The following is a 12,894-nucleotide window of genomic DNA, read 5'->3' as shown; positions in this document are numbered from 1 at the left end:
AAACGAGTGGAGGGGGGGCGGGGGGAGGGCAATTCTGAGGCTTCCAAAATTTAATTTGTTTTTCTCATTCCAGGGATGGGAGCCCAAGTGCCACTCCCGCACCCACACCCATCCCTGCAAGCACCTTTCAATTTGCCAGATTCACACTGCTATTGTACCTCTGGCATGTTCCAGAGATACGCAACGGCACAGCAACCCCCTCCAAAACACTAGCACAACCCCCGCTCCCCACTTACTTTGCTCCGACCACTCCCCGTCTCCCCAATCTTATTAAGCTAATTAACTCTTTCCCCCTCTACCAATTTCATTTCATCTCATTTAGTTGCTTCTGCCATCCCAGACCCGTTCTTTAATCACGTTTAAGGTAAACTTAATGCACCTCTACCAGAACCCTTGCTCTTGGGCATCATGTAAGCGGCTAGCAACAGAGATGAGCTGCCATTATGAGTGTGTTCGTTCAAAATGTCTCTCCTGAAAAGGAAAAAAAGTGCCTCTATGAGACCAAAAAATATTCTGTTTCCATGGCAATATGGTCTTAGTCTAGCTTCAAGTAGCATATCATATGAGTGTTTTAGATTTGACTTTTTCCAAGCACCAGCAGACTATACTGCTGGCTGAACATTTTCTGATGCATACATTTCTGTTTTTATTGTATTAACCTTATTTATAGTAGCTGCTAACTGAAGATGTATGTTTCCCATGGAACTTCCTCCTGAAAGTGCTATTATAGGTGAAAAATAATTTTTGTCCCAAAATAAGAATAGAATAAAGCAACACATGCTATTTCAAACCTGCAACACAATAATAAAACAAATGGTGCTATATCCATAATTTTATTACAGTGCGAATTCAAATGGCATTACCTATGAATTTAAGGTGAAGGGTTCATTTTTTTATAGTATACTATTTCAGAAATGAAAAAATCCAGTATCAGATGATAATATCTGCACAAGTTTAATTATCAGAAAGTTCAGCTATATGTCTGTCAGTCTGTCATGAGCCAATTGATTCAAACATCTATAAAAAATAGTGCAGCGTTGAACACCTCCGCTTTGCTGTTGCTAACTTTGTAATATTTCCATCACAAAACAAAAAAAAAACACCTTGAATTAAGCTTACCTTGACATGTCTATCGATCACGCCACATACCATGGATTGCTAGGTGAAATGTAAAATAAACATGTGCGACCTACCTTTAATCTTCTCAGTCTTGGTGTTTCCACCAACGCATAAACACACAGGGACGAGAAAGCAACACTCCCCTTTCCAGCAGCACACGTTCTCATTGCAGGAGAGGATGTGACCTTTCCCTTTCAGGAAGGAATACTTATATGTGATGAAAGACATTTTATGACAGTCTTAGTCAAGGGAATCCAGGTTGCCCTCCTTTAGAACAACAATCATGTCAGTAGGATTATTTAAGAATGGCATGTTTTTTCATTGTCTTCACAAACGATTCATCAGCTTCCTGTTAATGCCCTCTACAGAAAACAGTATGTGATAGAAGGAGGCAGGCCTACTGAAAATTCACATTTGTTATATTTATTTTTATTAATCCCAATTCTAAATAATCTTCTTCCTCCTGAATTATTAGCTGTAACATTGCTGTAACTGCAGCCACATTTCTGGTCGTCTTTGTCTGGATTTCACCTTCAGGATTATTTTGAGTCATCTCCCTAACCATGTCCTGCAATCTTCATTATTCTTGTGTGGAGTGAATTACCTCCTTTCACATTAAACGTCTGGTATTTGCACCGAGCGGCGTATTCATCAGCCTTTGAGAACACGTCAGATTTGATTTTGAAATGAGTACACCGGAACCCGTGCCCAATGTGCAGACGTTTGCAGATGAAATGCACCTCAAACTGCAAATTAAACCATTCAACCATCCCGGAATTTTACTTGAATTTCAAGAACATTGCTCTGTTTTAGGACACTTGAGTGTGACATGCAATTAAAAGCCCAAAAAAAGCTAGTAAGTGGACCTTTTGAGTTGAGATGATTTTGCCACACAACACCTTTTTGTATTACAATGAGCCATGAGTGGCTAGTTGCATTCCAGCCCAACAGAGAGGTAACAAAAAACTAGACACGTGACTCATAGTAAAATGGTTGACATATGCAAAGCAAAGCTTTTTGTTGAGTGTGTTTTAATCTCAAATGAGACTCAACATCATGGATCTATTTCTTAAACTGTACTGGATCATATTTTTCTCATCAGTCTTATCAGTACCTGTAAAAATACACTCCCACTTTAACCCGGCTTTACACACCTCATTTGTGTAAAACAAATAAACACTTTTTATGTCAAGCTTGGATAACATGTCATGCGGACTAGTTCTGATCAAGTATAACCTGGCCCTAAGTCCACTGCTGCCTACTGTACTCTCTGCCGTCGTCATCCTCCAAGATGCCCCACTCACCCATCCGCTCTCCACCCCACCATACCTTTCTACCAGACGGAATGGTATTAAGAACTGATATTTGACTCATTATGTTGGACTTATTGGAGTGATTGAGTTTAGAATACTGGCAGTGGCACTTATCATAAACCTATTACCTTTTCATTGTGACATTTTCATTTCTGCAATTGTGATTTCTCATTATGCAACTCCAATTGCACAGAGAGGGAATCTCCCTTTGCTTTGGCGCTCTGAAGATCAGGGCCAACCCTAGACCTTTGGGGGCCCTAAGTAGGATTTGTTTTGCCCCCGCCCCCCTTCCCCCCCCCATAAGTGTTACCACTTTCCATGGCACTGAACCAACTTGTGTATTGTAAATATTAGTTTGAGCACACATCATCTACAAAGAAGACTCAAGTGAGACCTGTTAGCAGCATCTCCTGACAAGCTAAAGCATAGCACCTGCAAATTATAGATAATATAATTATTCATTTTATCAGCTGCATCAGACTCATTCAAACTCCCCAGATTTCTTTTTTTACATTTTCCAATAAAAGAAATACTTATACTGAAACTTGTGGCTACGAGTGTGCGACAGTCTTTCCTCACACTGTTAAGTTACTCCTTGATATCATTAACCTCTCTCTCTTTATTCGCTTGTTTTCACATTTCAGGAACTTGTAGAAGCCCAAACACCCTGGTAAGGAGGAATGTAAAAGTAACACCTTCATGAATATGGTGGATAACTGTTAGCTGTGAATAACCTTACTGGGTAAATTAAAACATGACCCTGGATTGGAAAGGCAGTGTTAAGAATGAAAACTCTTTCACGAGTGGTCGATAAACAAGCTGTCCAAATGTTTTCCATGACATTATCATCTAAATGCTAACGTTGGGAACAGCAATAAATTTCCTTTACGCAAGGTCACTTGACTTATCATTTTGTCTGTTTTCAACACTTTCAACAACCTCCTCCCCCAGCTAAACCAATAGAGCACTTTGAAAACAAAGCCACACCCTATAGCCACACATCCCTGACCAGCCATTGATCCTTGATTTTAAGGTCCGGATCCTGCCTTTTCTTTTGACAACCTAAAGACCAGAACCCCCTTGAAGGATTAAAATAAAGCAGAGAGAGAGACAGAGAGGGAAACAAGCAAGAGACGGAAGGAAGGATGAGCTCCTGGTAATGGGTGCTGTAGCGGCAGCTGACAGAAGCCACATTGTCAATAGGGTGTGAAATTCCTGCTCGGATGGGACCTCCGTCTGGTAAATAGCTGAAGGGACAGAGAGGGGGAGGAAACGCGTCAGCCTGTCTGCCCACACTGGTCCCATGAGCCTTCCCATCATGCCCAGGGAGAGAGAAGGGTTTATCTGTGGTCGGCGATGCCCAACCGATCTCCCCACTGACCTCTGTTGGGAACCAGCAGTGATGCTGCCATGAAGGCCAACAGAACACTAGGCAAAGAGGCCTTGTTATAGCGGTGTGTGGCCTGAGCCATTACAGAAATAGCTTACATCATAAAACAACACCACCCGTTGGGACCAAAGGCAACAAATGGATCACATAAATGAACCCAAGAACTCACAGAATTCTAACACACTTATTGCCTCAGCATATCATCGTAATTTCTAAGTTGATGTAATGTGAGGAAACACATCCTTTGATGAAAAAAGGAAGGGGATAATAGACTCAGCTGTCAACTCAAATGCACAGCTGTCACCGCAATATGGCTTCAAAGCAGCCTGAATACTTTACATATTGCCACCATAATACAAAGAAATGAAAATGTAAGCCTTTTGACAACAGAAACCAACAGAGCTAGAATCAGTCTTGCTTTCTGGGATGTGAATCAGGTAAATTGGTACAAAAGTTAACACAGAGAACTACAAACGAAGGTTAAAAAGTTGGTGAAGAAATGACCCGTTTCCATGTAATTAGCAAGGACCTCGACCTTTATTGGACTGGGGTCGCACCGCTCTACATCGCCTCACCTCAAACTCTGTGACACATTTCTCCAATAACAGCCCATTAATTAGTTGAGCGCATTACACTGTTCAGAGGTGGGACAGTTCTTTGCCTGGAGCTGGCCACCCCGTCTCAGGCGGATAGACACATGCAAATCTGTTTGTTTCATCAAGTGTGAATTCAATTTGCGAGGTTCTTTTTAATCTAGACCACCTTTGCCCCCAGCGCAAAGGAGGAGACCACAGAGATCCCGATTTCAGAAGTTTTTATGAAAAAAAAGTAAAAGGAAGGGCAAAAGGAGAAGAAGAGGAAGACAATGAGAGGTAATGTAAGGCAAAGGTGGGCCATTGTTAGAAAGAGAGAAAGACCCAAGGTCCTGCAACCTTGGGGAGTCTATATGAAATGTTGCCAGGATCTCTTTTTTTCCCATCAGCACCCATGGGAAACTTCTGAAAATTCACACAGAACAGCAGAAAATGCCCAAGATAAAATGACAAACAATGACAGATAGAGAAGTACCGGCTGGAGACAGGGGAAAAGAGATGAAAAAAAAAAAGACTGACGTTATCAGCATTTCTGTACCCGTGCTCGTTGTTTGTAGTCTGTTTTGTCAGGATGTTTCTCATGCTTGTCTGTAGAATGTGTTTCCCCTAGTGGATGCAGCCAGTTGAGAAAAAAAGAGATTTGCTACAAAGGCAGAGCACCACGTTTGTGCTGGAGTGAGTAGAGTAGGGTATCACAGTCCCTCGCGAAGTTTCCTGAAAGCATGAGAGAAGTGTGCGTGATTTGTTCACTGAGTCGTGAAAGAATACTCGCTTACATCCAGATCCACATACACATACAAGAATACACACACACCTACTTTGATCTATGATCTCACACATAAAACACTTGTCCCACAAACACACATCCACTCAAGCCCAAATGTTGTACTCATATATCCATTTAAGTGAACAAAAAGCACTGTCATCACATATGCATACACACAAAAATAATAAACACAACTCAGACTCTCACTCATACGTGTGATTCTGGTGATTAAGTGCCATGGAATGTGTTTGGTCTAAAAGGAGACACCTTACTTTCTACCAACGATGCGTCATTCAGGTCTGATTGGGTGTAGGCCAGGATGTGTCAGTGTGCACCGATGACAGACAGCCAACGTTGGCCCTACACTGTCAATATCGAGGCATGCAGTGGCATGACACAGTTTATCACATGATTGTGAATCAGCCCCAAAAGCAACAGACCACAAATCACATCAGCGCAAAGCAACAAGACAACATTTTCCATTTTAGGAAGAAGTTAGGGGGGGATGAGTAAAAGGCTCCCCGGGCCAATTGGAGATGTTGTCTGTATAGCTGTATGTCTGTGGCAGGCTGCAGGTTTGTCATAAGAATGATAACATTGTGTGAGGCATTGTGGGTGTGCAAAATTATATCACAGCTTTTCACTTCTTTTCTTATACTGTGATATGGCCATTATAGTCACTCTCATTTGCAGTGTTTTTTCTGTTGGTTTTGGCAAAAGGAACAAGAATAATATTTTTCCAGACATGTTTTTTTTTTTTCATTTCGAAATAAAATCTGGCCAAGAATAGGCTTGGCAAGTGTCAGCATAAACAACACGATGAGCAATTACACCACAGAGGACTGCATCCTCCATTATGGTGCAGGGAACTGAGTTGCCCAAAATCATAAAGCGACTGCATATCTCTTCTCCCTTTGCCATTTTGAAAGAGACAGTATAAAAAGTCAGTAAAGGAAGTAGGAGAGGTACATATGCTTGTTAGCAAATATTAGAACAGCAGGTGTGAACATAACTGGTCAGTAAATATGCCGTTTCATCTATAATGGTAAAAGGACAATTGACCTATCAAGTGAGTATGAAAATCAGATTAATTCTCAAAAATAATAAAATGTAACAAGGACTGATGACTTTCAAGATAGTGTTGGCACATAAATGAATTGTCAATTTTCTGTTTTGTCTTCTTTTTCTCATTAGGATTAGTGTATACTGTATTCAGTTGCGGATATTAACGCGTATGGCCTAATTATCATATGAATCCATTCAAGATGATCAGTTGTGATTTCAACTTTCAGTTTAGTCCATTGTAGTTCTGGTATCCATGGTTACACCCCGATCAAGCTCTATGTGCCAAAATGTGTTTGGTACAATTTCTTTCTGAACAACTTGGATTTTGTACTGTAAATATTCATATTGGTCATTTCTACTTTGCTTTTGTAACGTGAGCAGTTATCTGCTTTGAAGCTCAGGCAACATTCTTTTCTTTTTACAATGGATATTCTGTGTGATGACCCCAATTCTTTTTCTCATATTAACAGTGTGAAGGTTTGGTATCTGGCTTAGCTCTGTGTGGCAAACTGTTCTGATGACAAGTCGCAGCAGCCCGCAGGGACGAGGACAGACAGTCTTGACACACACCACCCCGCTTTACTGCAGCACCTCAGAGGGTCGCAGTAATCCTACCGTATACCATTACACTTTGTATAGACTAAACACAAGGCCAGGTGAGGGAATGACGGTGTGTGTGTGTGTGTGTGTGTGTGTGTATATGTATATGTGAGAGAGAATGTGCGCATGTACCTACACATGCATTTTTTTAAGTTAAAGTAGTGTCAACGTGTGTGTACATGTGCGTGTGTGGGCCTGCTGGCCTGTCTCACCCCGTGTCTCCACTCCCGCTATACATTTGTGGTGAACAACAGCGAGTGTGCGTGCAAGCGTGCTTGTGTGTATGTCTGCATAATGCAGAACAGCCTTTCCTCCCACCCCAACTTGAAAAAAAAAGTCACACAGCCAGGAGGCCACTTTGAAATACCAGGTGCTCATTTGGCAAATCCAGGCAACTGGGGTGTTTACATTTCAGTGACTGAGAAGGGAAAAAGACCAGATGCCCCCTTGAGTCCATACAGAGATCACTCACATCGCCATGGGTGACAGACTTGTGTGTGTATGGGTGTTTGTGTGTGTGTGTGTGTGTGTGTGTGTGTGTGTGTGGGGGGGGCCTTGTCGTGTCGTGCGAGGGGTAGAGATATATAGAGAGCGCTGGGCAAAGTCACCAAACACCCTATGATGACCTGCAGCAGGGAGACATGATGTAGGCTAATGCAACAATGCTGAAAATTAGCCACTTTGGTGAAGTTTGTTTGTTTGTACGGCACCCATTTTCTCTTCCCACAAACCACAAACACACACACACACACACACACACACACACACACACACACACGCTCTTCTCTGTTTCTCTTTCCCTCTTATTACTCCCTTCTCCTTCTCTCTGGCTTTTGAATAGCTCTATTGTCCTCTCCCATTGTTGACACACTGTTTGCAAACAGCTCAAGTACTTCCTTATCAGTTAAGAAAACAATGAGGCATGAATGAGAGTATGTAATGTGGGGGTTTGGTGAATTGCAAGGCAATGGATCTCTTCTGACACGCACACACTCGCGCACACACACACACATATATGCAAGCACCTTGACCCGGCTGGCGCTGCAGACGTTTTTATTGTTTCATTATGTCTACTATCAATTTACCGACAGTAAATTCACTCTGTCTTGATAAAACATTGCCTGTCAATTTTCTTCACAGCACCTGCTCATAACAAATCACTGAGGCACTCTTTCTGACAGATTGCTTCTTGGCAGAGCGTTTTGTGTTGTCTGTTTGTATCAGCGGCAGGCATAAGGCAGCTCAATGGTTGTTATGGGTTGGTGTGTGGGTAGGTGCTCGCAGTGCGACTGTTTCCTCTGTATATCTGTTCCATAAAGATGGGTGGGGCTGCTTCAAATGGAAAAGAAATCTGCAAATTCAAAACTTGTTTCTGTGCATGTGTGTATACAAGCATGCATACTTAGTGAACATTATAATGCTGAATATAACGTTATATGAGGGACTGCACTCATGTAAATATAGCACCAAAGCTATTACAGTATGATATGCTTTTCATTCGTACTGCCTGCATTGCTTTGTAAAATTCGAAACTAAATACCATTATGATATCAGCTCCAAACATTTCCCAAAGCTGCTTTAATGTTTTCTGAGAGTGTCACCCTATGTGTCATGTAAATGTCATTATGAATTGGAAAGTGGTTTAACTTGGCCACCTCCTGCGTGTTGCTGTCTGTCAAATGCTTGTTGGGTACAGTCATGTGTTTGCGTGTGTGCGTGTGCCTGCACAACTGCATGCATTCATCCCCTCTGCCATGTGCATACTGTGCAGGCTTGTCTGTGCATGGGTGCATATTCTTGAATTACATACCAAATAATCTTCTCTGCCAGGGATCTTGCCTCTTTCTCTTGCTCTGCCAGTCGGTTGTCACATGTATGTGTAGAGAAAGAGAGAGCACAACGCACTATACTAATTTTCCAAACCTCATTTTTAAACCCACACAACCAGCTGTAGTCTTCACTCAGCTTTTAGCTTGGACAGGATAGTATAGCACAGGGCATTTGACAGTAAGGAAGAGAACATTTAAAATTATACAAAATTACAGTCTAAACAGATAAACGGATATGCACAAACTGTCAAGAGGTTGGAGAAGGGTCCACATTTTAAAAATGCATTTCAGTCCCAATGTCAACGAATTCAAGTTGAATAAAAGTTGAATCTCAAGTTTGCCGAAAGTCATCTGCAGTCAGTTGATTATGGTGGCTGCTTCCTCTGATACCAGACAAAACACAATAGTAATTATGTGTGAAACGATCCACCTGTACCTATAGCAACATAACTTGTTGTGACTCATAAGTAGGTGATATATTATGAGCTGCAGCATAGCAGCACAAGTTGCACTTGTTTCCTCAAATATTGATGATGTAATCATGTGTAAGTGCATGGACAAGTCAGAGCCCTGAGGCAAAACAATAACGTTGTCCTGCTTTGTCTGTCTGCCTCTTAGTGGAGGCTGAGACAACTGTGAAACTGCACTGTGATTGTGAATGTTTGTTTCATCGGTGGCTAGACTTTTATGTGCTAGGGTACTCTATCTTGGCAATAAAAAAAAAAAAAAAAAGCAGAAAAGGTACTGCCTTTTTTCTGCTTTTGCGTAAATATTGCCAAGTCACGTGAAAATGTACTGTGCTGCATTTGCACAGACATGAGAGATGAAAATGTAACTGCTGCAGTTGTTTTCAGTTCAGGTATATTCTGGATAGAAGTAATTGTATTTTCAGTCACTCCTGCCAACTCTTCCTTTTTGTCTGCTTACTATTACACTGAACACCAGATGTGGATTGGTTTTTGGATCTTGATATTTATACCCAATACATCACAAGATCCATGTTAAAGAGTTGGTTCACCCAAATTACAAAAACGTATTCATCTATCATTTTGAAAATTGTACAGTAAAACACTTTCTTCAGAAACAATGTCCTGTATATTCTTGATAATCCACAGACTAAGATTTCAACAGTTTTCACAGGGACTATTTCTCTGTCAGAAAGTAGTTCCAGTGCAGTAGTTCTGTGGATTATCCAGAGTAAAGCTGCCAGTATGTTTCATCAGAACTGCTTGTCGGATGGTCGAATATCTTTGAAAACCCCCACACCTTTTTCATGCTAGATCGCGCCACAGACTGACAATTTCTGTAACTTTCTGAAACCGACAATATGTCATTCATACCCACTTTATGCCATGACTGTCCAGTAGTGAAGATGTGAGTAAGGAGATAGGGTTTGAAATTCTCTCTCAATCTTGTTTAATCCTTGACTAGTACACTACAACTATTTCTGTCACCTTTCATGTGAACAACCGAGTGCAATGTTAACAATGACTTCCAGTCTAAAAATGTTTGCCATCATCCCATATTTAGACAATTATCGAGTCTCCCCCTCTCTATCATGGTTGGCTTTTTACCTTCATGTATAGTCGTTCAGGTATGAACAGTTTTGATTTCCGCGGAGGTTGGACAAACACTAGTTGTTCTAGAGCATAACCCCACCCTAAATGAGAGGGTTTCTGGATCGACACGCTGATATTGAATATGTTAAAACATTTTCTTATGGCTCTATTGTATTGGGACAGAACAAAATAAAATCTGCATGATGGTTATACATGATGAACCGACCCTTAAATACTTTATGTGATGTAACTTTGTTGTTTAGGCAGCCAAAACTAAGTACTAAAACCTAGCAACCTAAACAATATGATTTCACTTTTATTTAACTTTTAAAGGGTTAAAAATCAAATCACTTGTGTCTGTGTAATTTTATGACAGTTACTAACTACTGTAATGAGGTACAGTGGCAGTTCTGGAATGGTCCTGCTGTTGTTGTTGCTTTAAATGCTAACTAGTGCTCAGGGAGTATCATCTGGTATGGAGGAAGAAGCTAAAAGGGATACACACGCACAAAATGCCAGGCCAGGGTAATAAGTACTTTGGTTACATTACGCATACACAAGGTAATAAGTACATAGCACGCACATACACACACACACACACACACATGCATGCACAGACCACCTCACACCCACCCACACTGAGGTAACAAGGGCTTGGCTTACACATAAACACTCCCACAGAAATACACGCTGAATGACTACAGTGTTACACCATCTTGCCAGGTGTCTGTGCTCTCTCACAACATGCCCAATAGCCAGCGGGCCAAGCAAAAGACCAGCTACAGTAACTAATTGACCAGCTGACTCCATGTATACAGTACCACTACCACCTCTGCAAAATAATTTACTCTCTATTCGGGTTTAAGATGATTCAGCAGTGCCCTCTCACCCATAAAGCCAGAGTCATTAGAACATTGCAGGCATTTACTCCAATATGTGGATGACATTTCCTATTGAGGGCAGTGGTGGTTAAGGCTATCTGCTTCCCATTACGCACCCTTTGGGTCAAGGTATGTCGTATACATGTGGTGTGATCATGCAGAGAGAGAGAGCAACCCGATGGGAGGCATGTTGAATAGTAGCGAGGGTTAAACTGAAACCATGTGCTTTTGTGGTTAGAAACTTTGTCATGTTGAGCTGGGCATTGAGGGGGAAGAAAATCCCTTTTCACCCGACTGACAGTAACTAGACAGGGATGATTTGTTGTGATTTGATGCTCATAAGAAGTAGACATCAAAGGTATTGACCTCTACTTCAGTCAATGGTCTTCTGTGTAAGATATGAGTGTTGCTGTAGCTACACTATCACAGATTTTGATGTTCTTTCAAATTGCAGAAAATTCCTCCAGGCCTGTTTAATGACTTCATTTCCTAACTTGTTTTTGAGGGATGTTTATAGTGACCTCCAATAACCTACAGTAGAAAGCATCTGCCACCATTTGCCACTGTTGGGAACCCTCAGGGTCACAGACCTGCATACATGGAAGATTGCATTTTGCAGCTAAAAGGTCAAGGGTCAACAGAGGGTTTTTGGGTACGGATGAAGAACGTGGCCCACGAGGGAGTCTCTGTGTTGACATTGTGTTTGGACACTTTGAACAATGTTATCTCAGACAGTGTGGGGCACTGGGCCAATCAATCATTCTGTTATTGGACCAGCTCCGGTGATTATTCATCCTGGACCTTTGATATCGGCTGGCGTCAAATGATTCCTGCGTGAGCCTCCTTCTTCCCTCTCTGTCTCGACTTTGTCCTTGGGAATTAGTCACGCCTGTATTTACTTCAAAACATTTTGGCACGAGTTAAGCTTGAGATGTTTCAAGCTCAGCCATGGTTGTAAGGAGACAGCATATAAATCTGGAATTTACAGGCAGGCATACCTCGGGAGCAGAAGAGGTAGCAGGTCGCACATTTGGAAGGCCATGCATTTACAATGGCAATGATAGTAGCAACACACAGGACTTTCCCATTGTATTAATGGGAAAAGCTCTGAAGCGTACAGTAGTGTTTCAGCTGGCCAGTGTACCTGCCTTCCACCCCACATACTCTGCCACTTAGGCCAGACAGAATACTGTAATACAGAGGCACAGTGGCAAAATAGCAGGCAGAGAAAAACTGAAATTGAGGGTTGTGTGTTGATGTGTGTTTGCTTTTCTACATGACTTTTAGCAAGTGCTTTTAAAGTAAGACATTTCTATTTTGGACACAAGTTGGTTAAATACGATGATTAAAGATCCCCTCCAGACATATTTTAAGACCAAAACAAATATGCTGCTTGGAATAGTAAGTTGGGTCTCATGTAGTTTTTACGCACAAGGGTTCAACTGCCGAGTTAAAATTCTTGAAATTACATTCACTCCTGCCCCTTTCAAGGTCAAATATTCAAGTGAAGCAACAATGAAGGGGACTTTAAATCTCATTTTTTTCTACTTTCTTTTACAATTGTGATACATCTATACCCAGTTCAGCCTTTGTATTCTAGAAAAATTGTCTGACACACAGCTTTGTTGTCCTCATTTGCACCGGTATTTCTATTCCTGTGTGTGTACATTGAGAGCAATGGAAATACCAGAGTAAAATTATTTGTATGTGTACTCATACTTGGACGATAAAGCTGATTCCGAATATGGACACAAAATGTTGTGACAGCAATATTGGACG

This window comes from Perca fluviatilis, chromosome 9 (genome assembly GCF_010015445.1).
Source record: "Perca fluviatilis chromosome 9, GENO_Pfluv_1.0, whole genome shotgun sequence".
NCBI classification, from domain to species: Eukaryota; Metazoa; Chordata; class Actinopteri; order Perciformes; family Percidae; genus Perca; species Perca fluviatilis.
Note: the sequence above shows the minus strand (reverse complement) of the source record.